Below are 17,201 nucleotides of genomic sequence, written 5' to 3'. Positions count from 1 at the left end.
TAGTGGAGTTTCAGCCTCAGCATCAGTCCTTCCAATGAACACCAAGGACTGATCTCCTTTAGGATGGACTGGTTGGATCTCCTTGCAGTCCAAGGGACTCTCAAGAATCTTCTCCAACACCACAGTTCAAAAGCATCAATTCTCCGGTGTTCAGCTTTCTTTATAGTCCAACTCTCACATCCAAACATGACTACTAGAAAAACCATAGCCTTGACTAGATGGACCTTTGTTGGCAAAGTAATGTCTCTGCTTTTTAATATGCTGTCTAGGTTGGTCATAACTTTCCTTCCAAGGAGTAAGCATCTTTTAATTTCATGACTGCAGTCACCATCTGTAGTGATTTTTGAGTCCAAAAAAATAAAGTCAGCCACGTTTCCACTGTTTCCCCATCTATTTGCCATGAAGTGATGGGACCAGATGCCATGATCTTACTTTTCTGAATGTTGAGCTTTAGGCCAAGTTTTTCACTCCTCTTTCACTTTCATCAAGAGGCTCTTTAGTTCTTCTTCACTTTATTCCATAAGGTTGGTGTTATCTGTATATCTGAGGTTATTGATATTTCTCCTGGCAATCTTGATTCCAGGTTGTGCTTCATCCAACCCAGCATTTCTCATGATGTACTCTGCATACAAGTTAAATCAGCAGGGTGACAATATACAGCCTTGACATACTCCTTTTCCTATTTGAAACCAGTCTGTTCAATGTCCAGTTCTAACTGTTGCTTCCTGACCTGCATACAAGTTTCTCAAGAGGCAGGTCAGGTGGTCTGGTATTCCCATTTCTTTCAGAATTTTCCATAGTTTATTGTGATCCACATGGTCAAAGGCTTTGTTTGGCATAGTCAATAAAGCAGAAATAGATGTTTTTCTGGACCTCTCTTACTTTTTCCATGATCCTGTGGATGTTGGCAATTTGATCTCTGATTCCTCTGTCTTTTCTAAAACCTGCTTGAACATCTGGAAGTTCACGGTTCACATATTGCTGAAACCTGGGGTTGGCGAATTTTGAGCATTACTTTACTAGTGTTGAGATGAGTGCAATTCTGTGGTAGTTGAGCATTCTTTGGCATTGCCTTTCATTGGGATTGGAATGAAAACTGACCTTTTCCAGTCCTGTGGCCACTGCTGAGTTTTCCAAATTTGCTGGCATATTGAGTGCAGCACTTTCACAGCAACATCTTTTAGGATTTGAAATAGCTCAACTGGAATTCCATCACCTCCACTAGCTATGTTCATAGTGATGCTTCCTAAGACCCACTTGACTTCACATTTCAGGATGTCTGTAAGACTACAAAATTATAAGATATATCAAACTCTAGAAAAATACCCAATTACCTAGCCTTTACACAGTTACATGTATTTATTAAATGATCTAACTAAATAATTTTAATATTCCATTAAAGTATTTTAGGGATTCAAAAATGAATTAGGCATGGCTTCTTCCCTTGAGGAATTTACAGGCTAGATGGGGCAAGAGTTAAAGTTCAGAGTATTATTCATCTTAAGAAAATGCCACCAGATGGAAACATAAATTGGTGTAGCCACTATGGAAAACAATATGGATGAACCTCAAAAAATAAAGAGTTAACACATATGATCCAGAGAAAAGTAATTCAAAAAGATACATGCAATCCTAAGTTCATAGCAACACTACTAATAATAGTCAAGACATGGAATCAACCTAAATGTCCACCAACAGATGAATGGAAAAAAAGATGTGGTTATATATACATATAATGGGACACTATTCAGCCATAAAAAAAGAATGAAATAATGCCATTAGTAGCAATATGGCTGAAACTAGAGATTATCATACTAAGTGAAGTAAGTTAAAAAGAGAACGAGATATCATTTATATGCGTTACTTACAAGTAATCTAAAATATGACACAAATGAACCTATCTACAAACAGAAACAGACACAGAGAACAGACTTGTGGCTGCCAAGGTGGGTGTGAGAGAAGAACAGATTTGAGAGTTTGGGAGTAGCAGATGAAAAGTATTACACACAGAATGGACAAACAACAAGGTCCTACCATATATCACAGGGAGCTATATTCAGGATACACCATAACAGAAAAGAATATGAAAAAGAATGTATATATACCTATATATTCAGTTATATATATATGTATACATGTATATATACATGTTTGTAGATAGGTTCATTTGTGTTATATTTTAGATTACACTTGTAGGTAACACATATAAATGATACGTCTTTCTCTTTTTAACTTACTTCACTGAGTATGATAATCTCTAGTTCCAGCCGTATTGCTACAAATGGCATATATATATGTACATATATAACTGAATCACTTTGCTGTAAAGAAGAAATTAACACGATTTTGTAAATCAGCAACTGTGTAAATCAACTATACTTGAATAAAACAAATTTTTAAAAAAGAAATAAAATACCACCAGAGAAATTGAGATAAATTATGAGTTCAGGGAAAACTGATTACTTACAGCTGGTTGAAGTCTAGATTCAATGGGTCTCCTTCCCCACACCTGAACCTACAATCTCTTGATTAGAAAAATTCACTCAGATCATTGCCCATTGCCCCCAAACTAAAAGGGAAAGTCACTCACTTTATTATAGAGTCAACAACAGGTAGAATGCAGATTAGGCCAGGAAAGGGACTGGGGGTAGGGTCTTCACTGCCATTCCTTGTATCAGAAGGACTTCCAAAAACTTTTCCAAAGAGCCTGTTATATTTTTGATAGAAACAAACACAACTGGTTTTGCTCTAATTGCATTAGGACTATATGCTAAACACCTGAAAAGAGAAAATGATCAGTCTGAATTAACTGTTTATAACTGAAGTCATCTTGTTTTTTAGTTATCTGAATAATTAAGTCATATAAACAATGTGACAGCTCCTACTCATAATAGTCCCAGCAGGTGATAAGGGTCTAGCAATTAATTCAGTGTATTAGAGACAGGTAAAAGTGTTTTTTAAAGGTGCATATTTAGATATCCTCTTGAGCTCCCAAGAAGCGGGACTGGTTATAACATATAATACTTAATAAAAAGTTCCTTCATATGTGTGGATGTATGAACCAGCCTAGGTGTTATTTAACACATGTACAATCATCTTCTTGTGCCCCTTTTCCCTCCAAATAAACTAAAAGCAACAAAATAGTCATCTCCAGCCACTCCAACAGTTGTGGCATTCACTTTTCTTTTTGTATCTGGGGGAAATATCACATATTTTGATACCTGAATATTATTCTGTCTTGCTTTTTTAAAATGGTTTTACTTATGTATATTTCTTAAGTGGAATATTTATTATTCCACTTAGGAAATTACAAGTTTCTTAAAGAGAAAGACATTTTCATGGGTGTTGTCTGCTATTTATGGCAAGGAGCACAGTAGACGTTCAGTATAAACTTTGGCATTCAACTTCCAACCCAGATAGCATCATAAATTTACACCCTGAGGCACATTTGAATGATACATAATACTATATAAAAGGAGAACACTTTGAACATACAGTTACCATCAAAATATGGTAAACATTTCTATATTTCAGAAGTGGTCACTCCATGTCCAAAGGGGCGGAGCAGCTCAAGACTGAATGCAAGAACAGGGCAACAAAGAGGCTTTCCCACCTGTGAAGCTGCCATCCTGGTTGCTGACTGGGATTACAGATCATAAGAAACTGCTTATCTAAGAAGGAAAGAGGAAACAATAGTTTCGCAGGAAGGACCTGCCCAGTTACCAGCGTGTTCAGAGACTAGATTTATGGTACTTTCACATCACTGCAGCACTAAGACACCGAGCTGCCACCACAGAACTGATAAAGCATTGGCAAATGCACTTGAACCATTGACTATAAGAAGACATCTGTTTTTATGCCTAAAGAGGTGGAGTTAAAATTCTCTATAATGATAAGGAAAACAGGGAAAGGTCTTTAATGGGGAGTTAAAATGTGTTAAGGTCTATTTTTTGTTAGGGAAGAGGATGGAGATATTAAACAATTTCATACTTTAGGGAAAATAATAGTTAAGCATAATATAACTTAAAGCTCCCCTAGTAGCTCAGATAGTAAAGCATCCACCTGCAATGCAGGAGACCAGGGTTTGATCCCTGGGTCAGGAAGATCCTCTGGAGAAGGAAATGGCAACCCACTCCAGTATCCTTGCCTGGAAAATCCCATGGACAGAGGAGCCTGGAGCGCTACAGTCCATGGGGTCACAAACAGTTAGACACAACTGAGAGACTAATACACACACAACTTAAAGAGTAAGAATACAATCGATGTCAAAGTAGAAGAGGGAGTGAACAGAAAATTCAAAGTATATGGCAAAAATAAGTTCAGTTATATCAGTAAACAAATGTGAAGGGATAAAATTCACCTATGATTTTATCAGATTGGCTTAAAAATTAAACTTAAACTATAAGCTTTCTTAAAGATATACACTTCAAACAAACACAGAAAGGTTGAAAAGAAAAAGATGGAAAGAAAAAATATTATCACAGATAAATACAAAACTAAAAGCAGACTGGTTTATCGGTTACCATCAGACAAAATAATACTTACACCTATAAAAAGGAACCATCTACCAAAGACTTATGTGGGGTTTCCCTGGTGACTCTGTGGTAAAGAATCCACCTGACAGAGCAGGAGACATGAGTTCAATCTCTGATCTGGGAAGATCCCACATGCTGTGGAGCAACTAAGCCCATGCTCCAAAACTACTGAGCCCTCGTGCAGCAGCTAATGAGCTCCTCACACCCTAGAGCCTGTGCTCTGCAATAAAAGAAGCCACTGCAATGAGAAGCCTGCACACCACAACTAGAGAGTAGCCCCCCCCACTGCCACCAACTGGAGAAAGCTCATTCAGCAGTGAAGACCCAGTACAGCCAAAAGTAAATAAATACAATTATAAAAGCTTAAATGACAAGCTATTTGACAAGACAGCCTTGAAATAATAAAGCAAAAACTGAATTATAAAAAGAATGGAAAATCCAGTCAGTCTTGACAGGAAGCAGATTATCATGTTCAGGAGAGTTTAACTGAAAAGAACTGAATGAAACGACTATTTATATAGGTGCATACAGGACTGAAAGGATAAAAGATGATGGTGAGGCACCAAACGACTGACAAGAGGGGAAAGCCATTACTCCTCCAGGTCTGAAAGAACAAAGGGAGGGAACAGAATTATTGGAGCCCAAACAGAGACAGGGAGGGGTGGCATTTCCCAGGTGGCTCAGTGGTAAAGAGCCCACCTGCCAATGCAGGAGACACAGGAGACGTGGGTTCAATCCCTGTGTCGGGAAGATCTCCTGGAGGAGGAAATGGAAACCTTCTCCAGTATTCTTGCCTGGAAAATTCCATGGACAGAGGAGCCTGGTAGGCTATAGTCCACGGGGTCACAAAGAGTCAGACATGGCTGAGTGACTGAGCATGGACACAAGCAGAAGCAGCTGTGGAGGAGAGGCTGACCAGAATGGCTTCTTGCCCTGGGGGATGGCAGACGCTGGTGGGGCAAGGAGGTGGGCCATATCTACTGACCTTTATTAATTTCAAGGCTATCTTGTCAAATAGCTTGTCACTGAACAAACCTAACTGGAAACCAAAGGGCAAAAGAGTAAAGCAGAGAGCTAAGAATAGATTTTTCAAAGGAATTTATCATTTAATACTAGTGGGTCTTTCTTTATGAGCATCTATAAATCACAGGGCAAATGGAGAATAATCACAATAATCATAGCGAGAAATTTTAACATCACTTTATCGGAAACTGATAGACCAAGTAACTATGAATTAGTCAGATGTAGAAGACATCACAATACAGTTAACAAGCTTGACTCAACAGATGTGTGTGTGTTTAGACAGAGAGAACCTGCTTCTAACAGAGAGAGCATACATTCTTTCTAAGTGTATTTGCAATGAAATATTTATAAAAGTTTACCATATTAGGTCACAGAGGATTGAATGCTAAAGAATTGATATTACATAGAACATAATACAGTTCAATTAGAAATCAGCCTTGAAAGATAGATTTCTATGTGCTAATATGAAATGGCCCTCAAGAAATATTTCTAAATGAAAAGAATAAGATATGAAGCATCATCTATTTTATACTAATATTTGCATAAAGTAATCTGTATCTACTTACATATGCATAGAATACATCTGGGTACCCAAGAAATTATTAATAGTGGTTGCCTGTGGGGGTGGACAGTAATTTATCTTTTTTTTGTTTGTTTTCTGAATCTTATTCTATTTGTACCATTACTTAAAAATAAAAAAAGCTAGTCAAAAAATGCTGAATGGAATTGAGATAAGCTATCCACATTTTTTTGGTCCATTTTCAAGGAAGTTTCCCAAGCTGGCTTTGTAACCTGTAGGATTTTAACCAAAATGACTGGCTACCATGGCTTATCCTAGGTTATACCAAATTTCCACTTACCTTCCCTTATTTTTTTTTCCTACATAGAAAGAATACCATAATTCCAGTGTATCTCTTCCCATCGACCCTAAGATGAGGTGATTTTTGAAAAAATAAAAGCTGAGCTCTTGAACATAACATTTCTGAGACCTCTGAATGTACATACTGTACTGTTCTTTGAGAATTCCTGCTAGAGATGGTAGTAAACAATATGGAGGAGATAAAATAATCAAGACAAGAAGTAAATATTAACACAACCCATTGAGATGAATGCCAAGAATAGGATATCTAATTTACCTTATACATTTTTAAGCTTCATTCCACCAGTCAGAAATAGTTAACACTTCTCTGAGCATGCTGCCATTCCTGACAGAGACTCATTAACCCAGAGCTTGAAATGTCAATAGCAAAATAATTTCTCACCTGGTATTTCAAGTGACAATGGGGACATTTGAACAGAAAGCCCCGAAGCAAACAGTTCTTTAACAGTCTTCAATACATAAGGGAGAATCTACATTGATGATCCTTGCTGTTTTATAAGTCAAATACAGGGTTCAGATACAAGAGTCGAGGAGAATTGGCATGACTGCATAAATAGAGCTGGCACTCAATTCCACAACTTATATTCACTTGCCAGTTTATAAACTGACAATGAATGCTCTCTATCTGCTCACTTCAGAGGGGTGTCATGAGAGGAGCATCCTGGCTGGGATTAGAGGCAGTCCACTCGCAGGTATCTGAGGGCCTGGGCAGAACTCCTCAGCGAGCTAACCAGTTTTCCTCTCTTACCTGGTGCCCACGACTTGGGAGCTCAGCTGGGCTTCTGCTCAGGTCTCGATGTGTACTTCATCACGTCAGGGCCTTAGGCTAAGCAACCCCTTCTTGATGGCACTCTAAGGTTTGGAGTCAGGACCCAGGATGGAAGCCCCAAGTCCTGCTATTTTCTATTTGCTTTGGTTGATCACACCCTCCACCCCTTACCACCCAGCTCTCTGCCTTCTGGCTTCCTGTTGCATTAGTTTGGCCAATGGGAGCCCTGATTGGAGACACATGGGAGAAAGAGAGTTGAATGAGTTGGTTTCAGCTGTGTCCTCACACTGAGGATCATTATTCCTTTCAAGACAGCTTCCACACCCACAGCTATCTCCTTGCAGGGTGCAGGGTCTGGGAGCTACTCTCTCTGGATACTTTGATTCTAGGGGTGGTACAGCTCAGCTACTACTAGCCCCAGTTTCCTGCACTATTTGTCATGGTCCGCCACTTTGCACCCTCATTTGGTAATCCCTTGTAAAACAAACAACCCCTTCCTGAATTATCTTCCTTCAACTTTGCCACCTGTTTCTGGTTAAGACCCAGAGTGATATGCCTGCCTGCACCACTGATGAGCTGAATGGCTTTGGACAGACCACGTAACTCCTCTTGGCCTTAGTCTCCTCATTCACAAGCTATGAAGGTATCCTACCCTGAGAGGAGTTCATAGGAAAATACCAGACACTTTGTAAATGTGCTTCTACCCATATCTCTAAAGAGCTACTAACAGTAGCCCCACATAGCAACTAACTGGCTGGATCTCCCTGGAACTAAGGTGATTTCACCTGCCTAACAATGAGTATTGCCCGAGGCTGCTGCTGCTATATCTTGGGATTTCCAGATCTTTATATCTCACTATTTGATATCTCCACTGGGATGTCTCACAGCTATCTTAAAAATCCACTATGGCCCAAACAGAACTCATGCCCTTCCCTCCTAAACTCCCCATGTTCGCTAGTCCAGTAACACACCATCTACCCAGTTTTTAAAGTCAGAAATTTGGGGAGTAATTCTTGACAACTCCCTTTCCCCATAACCAGCCAAGAAACAGCTCTTGTCAATTCTGCTTTCTGTATTATCTCCAGAATTTGTCTATTATGCCCCAAGCTGGATGCCACAACTATCATCCAGGCCACTGTTATCTCCCAGCTGGATCATTGTAATAGCCTTCTCCAGTGCTTGCTATGTCCCCTTTGGTACCTTCTAGTCCAAAATCCACAGAGCAGCCAGAGTTTCTTTTTAAAATGTAAGTCCTTTCAGATGGTCTACAAACACATGAAAAGATGCTCAACATCACTAATTATTGTTGTTGTTCAGTTGCTAAGTAGTGTCTGACTCTTTATGACCCCAGGCTCTTCTGTCCATGGGATTCTGCAGGCAAGAATACTGGAGTGGGTTGCCATTTCCTACTCCAGGGAATATTCCCAACCCAGGGATCGAACCCACATCTCTTCTGTCTCCTGCATTGGCAGGTGGGTTCTTTACCACTAATGCCACCGGGGAAGCCCCAAGTATAAGGCATAATGGGGCAGAATTTAAGAGTGGTCAAACCTTTTAATGGCAACATGAGGAAACTTAAATGCAAATACAGGCAACAAATTGTAAAACTCTTCTAGTGAACAATTTTTAAAAGTTCTAAAACTAACCATTAACACTAGTCTCTCTTATTTAAAGAACTCAATGAGAGGTTTGTCTAAGCCCACCTCAGTCAGACACATGTGGGCATGTGAACAGTTCTTGAAAAGTCTGTACAGAAGGGCAATTCATTTTTGTTTCTAGGACTGGCTGGGAGCCTAGAAGAACTGCTTTCATACCCATTCACCTCTGGAATTTTTTTTTTATAACCTTGCAATATCTTTTTACTTGAAAAGTAAATTGCTTCTACCTTGAAAGCAAGTGATTTAAAGGAGATGAAGTTAAAAGATCCCCTCAGTACTGCAAATTCTAGAAAATGACAATCCAGACATGGTATTATTTAGCAATCCATGATAATGTAATCCTACCTCCAGAATAATATCTGAGAATAAAATGAATGTGTCTTGTAACATCTAACCATGCACAGACATATGAGTAACAAAATAAGGGGACAGAAAGAAAGAAAAGGAAGTTAGATGATGGTTTTATCCAAGCAGCAGATTTATAGTTTTGGGGACAAGGAACATCTGCTCCTAACCTACCTTAATGTAGGAAACAACAACAAAAATAGTCTTCCAGAAAACAGACCCACATCTGAAGCTATATAGCTCCTATTCACAGAAACTGTGCTTGGCCAAACACCAAGACCTGGACTACGGAAAAACAAGTGAGAAACCTGCCTGCCAAACATTTAAAGAGGTGCTCACTCTCAGGATGGATCAAGGCCAGGGTTAGGTCGGAGAACAAGGGCCTCCTTAAAAGCTGAGCCCTGGCACCTCACTCACCTACCCCTCGTCTGGGTTCTGCCAAATGCTACACAGCAACATGCATGTGATACTTTTTCAAAGTAATGCTGCATACTTTATTTTATTTAAGCCTTATAACAACTTTAGAAAGTAGGTCTATAATTACCCTCATTTTAAAGATGAGAAAACTGAGGCTCAAGGTTAAGTGATTTACCCAATTATGTGGCACTGGCATTATCCCACTCAGTAACACCCTCATATGTCACTAAGGACAACTTATCTCTGATTTCCAAGAGGATACCTTCCAGCAGGTACCAAAGAAATTTTTAACGTATGGTCTCATGAACACAAACTGAAAATAACTTGGAAGTTACAATAAACTTACTCTCCATCTAACTATCCATCCAATCTCTATAACCGCACCAAAAATTAAACATTTCTACCAAAAACAATCCTTAATCCACATTTTGTCAGAGAAGGCAATGGCAACCCACTCCAGTACTCTTGCCTGGAAAATCCCATGGACAGAGGAGTCTGGTAGGCTGCAGTCCATGGGGTGGTGAAGAGTCGGACACGACTGAGTGACTTCACTTTCACTCTTCACTTTCATGCATTGGAGAAGGAAACGGCAACCCACTCCAGTGTTCTTGCCTGGAGAATCCCAGGGACGGGGGATCCTGGTGGGCTGCCATCTCTGGAGTCACACAGAGTCGGACACGACTGAAGCGACTTAGCAGCAGCAGCATACTACCCCCCAGAGAGTCGACCCCATACTATCCAAATTCACGTATTCCCCCTCAATATCAGGGTCAAAGTAAAAATCAGTTATAATGCCATGTGTGCATGCATGCTTAGTTGCTCTGTCGTGACCAACTCTTTGCCACTTTATGGACTGTAGCCTGCCAGGCTCTTCTGTCCATGGTATTCTCCAGGCAAGAATCCTGGAGTGGGTTGCCATTCCCTTCTCCAGGGGATCTTCCCAACCCAGGAATCGAACCCAGGTCTCTTGCATTGCAAGCAGATTCTTCACAGTCTGAGCCACCAGGGAAGCCCTATAATATCATATTTTACTAAATAAGTATTTCTTTGAAAAAATATATTCTAAATAAAACACTGACACATGACTCTATTTTCTAATCCAATATTGTCACAAAAGGAAATAAAGGATCCTGGTTATATATTAGTGATTTTATTAAAATTATCTTAATTATTATATTTTTATTAAAATATTAACCTAAAATTCTTTTTTAACCTAAAAACCATTTCATAATATATCACACAAAATGATAAAATATTTTAAAAATGCCTGGAGAGTGGAGTTGTTCTGTATAAAGCAGTTCTTGAGTTCATAAAGGTGGGACTGGTGGGAGGTTTGACTGAGAGCTTGCATTTTCCAGATGAATAAACAGACTCAGCCAGGAGAAGTGTCCTGTCAAGGTCACTCAGTTAGTTGCAGGGCCAGAACCCACATCTCCTGATCCCCAGTCCAGAACTCTTTCCCTGAACCTTGCTGTCTCCTGATAACGTATCAGTCAATTTCCCCTTCATGCTAAAAACAAACCAGAAATACTGCGCTACTCAAATTCCTATTTTTTTTAATACGTGGAATAATTTTCATCTACAGTTAAAGGCTTTCCCTCCTCCCCCTCCAGATTAAAGGGACACAGCAGTTATAACCAAATTTTGGCACAATATTTAAGTTCCCTAAACTTCCTATCAAAAAATAAAGATTACAAAGAGGAATTATAAGTTTTATCACATAGAGGTTGCTTTTCCTTTTCTTCCTGTGTCTGATACTTACTCCTGTGGTTTTTGGTTTTTTTTTTCTTATAAGTCTGAAACTCATCAAATATAGTTCATGCTCAGTTTTCCACCTGGGTGCTTCCTTGACTGGCATTTGTTTATACATACTGGGGATGGGAGAAAGAACCAATGTTCTGGGCAGAGAGAAGATAAAAGCAATTGTCACTCAGTGTTTGTAATAAAGAAGATGGAGTAGTTTCTGATAGTAGGAGAGAACTAGAAAAAGAATAAGTGTGCACACAGAGACCTATACACACGCACGTGTGTGCTCCAAATGGACATTTATATGTATTATCAGATTCAACCTTCTCAAGGAGGAGGTTATAGGATATCCTCCTAGCAGGAGGGTATTATTTTTGCCTCAAGTTTTCACATTAGGAAACAGACTAGCCCAAATGACAGACCTAAGATCCCACAGATAGTATGTGAATCTGACCTCAGGCTGTCTGACTCTAAAAACTCATAGGAAGGAAAAGTTTTCTCTCTTCAATTTCCAAAGACTTACTTTCTATCTCTCCCCAACAATAATTAAAAGGGGAAGAAATGGTCAGATGTGTATCAAGAACAAGAAATCCCATAATGATTGAAGTCTTCTATGAGTTGTATCTTCTTAAAAAGTCTCCTAGAGACAGATGACAACATTCTTTAGGGAACTGATTCAAAAGCAAAAAAAGATACTGAGAAAAAGAAAAAAAATGGGCATGAATAAAAGAGTGTCATTATATGAGCAAAAGTGACTTATTAGTAGGAATGATAGCTAGAGAATAAACTGTGACCAAATGCTGATGACCTCACTGCTGAGTCCTACAAAGCCTTTAGACAGTTGCCTGGACCAACCTTTCACTGTTATTTTCAGTGGTATGTGAGAGAAAGGTGAAAGAGCCAAGTCTGTGGAAGAAAAGAATTAGCAATAACTTTTGTTTCTTTCGACTTAATTTTTTTAAAATATTTTGAAGTCTTTATTGAATTTGTCACAATATTGCTTCTGTTCCATGTTTTGTTTTTATGGCTGCGAGGCATGTGGGATCCTAGCTCCTTGACCAGAGATCAAACCCACACCTAAACACCATTGTAAGGTGAACTCTTATCCACTGAACCCCCAGGGAAGTCCCTAGCAGCATTTTAAAAGACAAGAATGAGACTTGATAAACTGGTGGTTCTTTGTGTTCCTAACTCAAGTAATGAAGTTTTTTGTTTGTTTTTTTTTTAACTGAGGTGAAATTCACGTAACAGAAATTAATCATTAACTTTTTGAAAAGTGTACAATTCAGTTGCACTTAGCACATTCACTGGGGTGAGAAACCATAACCTCTAACTAGATCCAAGACATTTTCAAAAGGCAACTCTGTACCCACAATAATACAGATAGAAAACCTGGCAAAAGAGAAGGGAGAAAAGCAAAAATTCCAGTGGTATGGCACAAAGAACGAACTTAAAAGAAACTATGTATTTTTTAAAATCTTATTTAAGGAATATTTTGCTGAAACATTATCAAGTATAATGTACTGTTCTAAGTGCTGGATAATTTTATAACAAATTTTCCAGGCAAAGCAAACTTTATTGTGGCCCTGGGGTCAGGGCTCTTTTCTCCAGGTGCTGCTGAAACTAGACAGTTGGGGGTGAGGGGCTCTTGAATTGCACCTCTCACAACACTTCCACCATCTTCAGACACAAATGGAGGGGGACTGGTGTAAGGGGCACCCTGAGTTTGCAGCGTACTCTGAGAAAGGCTGACTCGCAGATCCTTAGTCACTGCAGCCAAGCCACTTCTGGCTCCTCGTTTCTTGGATTCCAGCTTCTTAGGTCTAAATGTAGGTTTGGCTTTTCTCACAGGGCTCTCGTCTTTAAAACTGGGTCTCACTGTTTCTCTTCTTTCTCCACCTTTTTTCCTTAGCAATTCGTCTGCTCATGCAGCACTAGTCTCTTGACTTGTTTGACAGGGGTCTACTCCTCTAGGGATACCTCTGAAGGTGAAAGTCACCCAGTTGTGTCCAACTCTTTGCCACCCCATGGACTATACAGGGAATTCTCCAGGCCAGAATACTGTAGTGGGTAGCCTTTCCCTTCTCCAGGGGATCTTCCCAACCCAAGTCTCCCTCATTGCAGATGGATTCTTTTACCAGCTGAGCCACAAGGGAAGCCCAAGAATACTGGAGTGGGTAGCCTATCCCTTCTCCAGTGGACCTACCCAACCCAGGAATCAACCCAGGGTCCAGGGATACCTCTATATCATCATTATTCTCCTCCTCCCTCCCTCCTTCTCCTCCCCTTCCAGCTCCTCCTCTTCCCAGGTCTTCAGTGTGAAGGACAGGTCTGAAGCGTCATAACATTCTTAGCATGAAGAACACAGGTCCAAAGCCAACCTGAAACTGAAAAGTGACTGAGGAGAAAGCTCCAATCCCATCAAAGTGACCTGGGTAGGATGGAGGTGATGTGATAGGTTCTGTCTTCTTGTTCTCCTGGTTTGCTGGAGACAGGATCTCCACAAGGTCATCTTTTCTTGGGCTTTTTCTCCAAGCAAATCATACTAAGCAACAGCTTATAGTCCTGCTTCCCCTCTTTCTGGGGCTCAAAGGTCCAAGTCTGCTTCTGCTGGCTTAGCTCAGAGCCCCAGGGCATGGCTGTTACTGCCTTTTCAGCTGTGCTGCAGCCTTAGGATGACGAAGGTAGCAAAAATACCTTCTAGTGTTTGTCTTCAAAAGAGTTTGCAGTCCAATGAAGAATTCAGGTGTGTAATCAAATGGAACCAGGTAAGGAAGAGGACCAAGAGAGAGAAGGGCTAAGATATCAAAAGGAGGTTGTAGGAAGACTTTGCTATATTTAGATAAAAGTCCTGGGCATGAATCAATGATGATCTCCTAGGACTACGAAGAACAGGAAAGTGCCAGGTAAACTGCTAAAATAGGATGAGGATGTTACATAGGCACATGAACACAATCTCCACTCTCCAGGAAAAAATGAGGAAAGAAAGGAGGCTTCATGTGATCACAGGTCTTTCTGATGTTATGGTGTGTAGATCCTCTCACAAGGAAGTGCCAGCTAAATCCAAGAGACTTCAGGGAAAGATATGAAAAGCAGGTGTTATTATGCAGTTCTAGCCATAATGGCATCACTTGGCAAAAAAAAAAAAAAAAAGAATGTGAGCAATATAAACAGGTATTGAACAACAACAACAGAAATCAATGGGACATAAAGAAGAATATGATAGCACTAAAGATGTAGCTCAGATGGTAAATAATCTGCCTCCAGTGCATGTCTGACTCTTTGAGACCCTTATGGACTGTAGCCCACCAGGCTCCTCTGTCCATGGGATTCTCCAGGCAAGAATACTGGAATGGGTTGCCATGCCCTCCTCCAAGAGATCTTCCTGACTCAGGGATCGAACCCATATCTCATATGTCTCCTGCATTGGCAGGTGGGTTATTTACCACTAGAGCCATCTGGGAAGCCCCATATATAAATATATAACCACTTTATATATGTATTTATATATATATATCTTGAGCCCCCTGGCCAGTCATCTAACTGTATGTTCTCATCTAGGTGCATACTTTCAATTGAATGGTTATTCTTTGCCCCCCATTCCCTCCCCAAAAGGAAAACAAGGCCTCAACTTTTCTCAATGCCTCACATGTAGCAATGCCTCAAGTGAATTCTTCACCTCACCAGACTAAAATTTGTCTGCAGAGTTAATGTTGATCTTTTTCATAGAGTTGCATCAGCTTTAATAAACATTTGGACATCATAGTACATAAACTCAAGTGAACCTAAACCACTTTTGAAAGCTGACTACAGCACAATGCTTGAAAGAAGGGAACTAGATATTAATAAGATGCTAAATCTGTGGTTTAAGTTGTCATAACTTTTTTATTTTTCTTTTTTTTTCTGACTTTCCTCATTGAAACCAGAAATAGGCTGGGAAATTATAGGATAGATAGGTGGATAGACAGATAGCTAATAGATAAATGGAGAAATTTCCCATGGTATCTGTAATATATTTTATTCATCAAACAAACATTTGTGGGGGAACTATTATGTACCAGGTACTTTGAGTGATACAAATATGGGGCAGACTTTGTTTCTGACTTCATAAGCCAATTATCTATGAGGAAAATAGATATGAACATAAATATCTGTAATATAAAGTAGAAAGTGATAACTGATATGAGAGAGATATAGATAAGTTGCCACAGGAGTTCAGAGAAAAAAAGAGGCTACCTACATTTAGAAGAGATCAAGTAAAGCTGGTAGCAGAATCCTGGCCTTAAACTTTAAGAACATGTAGAATGTGAACGAGTAAAAACAGGAAGCAAGAATCAATGGGACAAAGGCAGAGAGCCAGAACATTTCTGGGCATGTAAGGAAAGAGCAGGGAGCGTGGACGGCTGTGGTAAAAGGAGTAACAGGCCACAGGATGGGAAGCTGCACTGGGTTAGAGAATATAAGACTTTGTGTGCCATGAGAAGTTTGAATTTAAGTAAACAGAAAACTTGATAGCTTTTAATAGTTTTCAAGCAGAAAAGTAACATGAGAAGAGCTGTACTTGGGATTAAGCTGATAATGCAAGTATAAAATCATGTGTAAAAAGGGTTAAAGGGAAGAAGCCAAGTGAGAATCAGAAGGAGAGGCATGGAGGAAATAAAGATTATAAAAACAGAATCAAATAAATGTTTCATATTCTGTGTTAATTTGTATTCCAGGAAACTAAGTTCTATTGAGTTAATATAGAAACAAGCCTTTGATTGATTGGTAACAATACTAGTCACTTGTATCCAAAGGTACGTAGAAAGTTCCCCCAGATCTCTCTCTAAAAAAAATAAATATGAAATATCAATAGCCTCTGAGTGTCCCTTCAAGGTGAATTTTCTTCCTTCAAATACTGAATCTGTTATTAGGACTCTTCAGGGAGAGCTCTAATAATCCCCAGAGGTTAAGGAATGCAGTACATTAGACACAGAACTCTTGAATCACAGAACTCTGGGACAATTTGCTCCACCTCCAACTTTACTAAAGGTGAAACAGAGCCCCAAAGAGGGAACTGACTTGTCCAGGGAAACATGGCTGGTAGAACTCCAGTCTCCTGAACCCTGTCCCACTCCCTAACTCATATTCCACTGTGGATACTCTGGGTTGGCTAGAACTGAGGTACCAAAATAAAATAACTCTCTTAATTTGCCTGGGCTTAGAACATGGATTTCAAACAAATGGCAAGCAAGGAAGAAAAAAAAACACACACACACACAAAACATTGCTGTACCAGAAAACTGGAAATCTCCAAGGTAGATATTTTTACATAAATAAACAGCAAGGTATTACTATCTGGTTGGAATACTGACATACCACACACCTCGTTCATTAGGTATCGTAAAACACTGAGTTAAGTGTATTATAGCAACTACTTGACTCTCTGGAAAATACTGGTTACGTAGGCGAATTCCTTATGTCTTACAGAGACTTGTGGTCTCCAAACTTCAAACATTTTCCATGGAATATAACAAATATGTTTTTAATAGAATTTATTTTGGGATTTCAGGAAATAACGGAAAATCTGCAGCCTATAGGCATTGCACACATGAAGAAAAGGGGCATCAATCTCTCAAAATTCTGGCAAGAAGGGAGTGGCTGTTTCCAAAGTTTTTTTCCTTTCCAATAAGATGCTTGTTAGTGCCAAAAAAAACAGCTCATCAGCAATGTTGTTTCATTTTATAGGGATGTTTTGAGAGAGAGAAAAAAATTAGTAATGTGTCCTGTGATTTTTCAAACCTTATGTCCCAAAGCCTATAATAATCTTGCTGCTTTTTATTTTAAAA

The 17,201-nt window shown here is 39.5% G+C and overlaps 1 protein-coding gene across 2 annotated transcripts in view; it reads right to left on the bottom strand.

Moving 5' to 3' along the window:
- WDPCP (WD repeat containing planar cell polarity effector) overlaps positions 1 to 7,954 on the bottom strand; it is a 516,387-nt gene extending 508,433 nt beyond the window's left edge. Inside the window, exon 1 of one of the 2 annotated variants that reach the window (XM_086326364.1) lies at positions 7,187 to 7,954. The gene's annotated coding sequence lies outside the window, so the exon portion shown is untranslated. The remainder of the gene's footprint in view (positions 1 to 7,186) is intronic. The other variant, XM_086326371.1, reaches the window with a different exon arrangement.
- Positions 7,955 to 17,201: the final 9,247 nt, after the last annotated feature.

The sequence above is a fragment of the Bos grunniens genome, chromosome 11 (genome assembly GCF_055505025.1).
Source record: "Bos grunniens cultivar Pamir isolate PY7600 chromosome 11, Bosgru_T2T1.0, whole genome shotgun sequence".
NCBI lineage: Eukaryota > Metazoa > Chordata > Mammalia > Artiodactyla > Bovidae > Bos > Bos grunniens.
The sequence above is the reverse complement of the archived record's forward strand: the minus strand, read 5'-3'. Positions and strand labels throughout refer to the sequence as shown.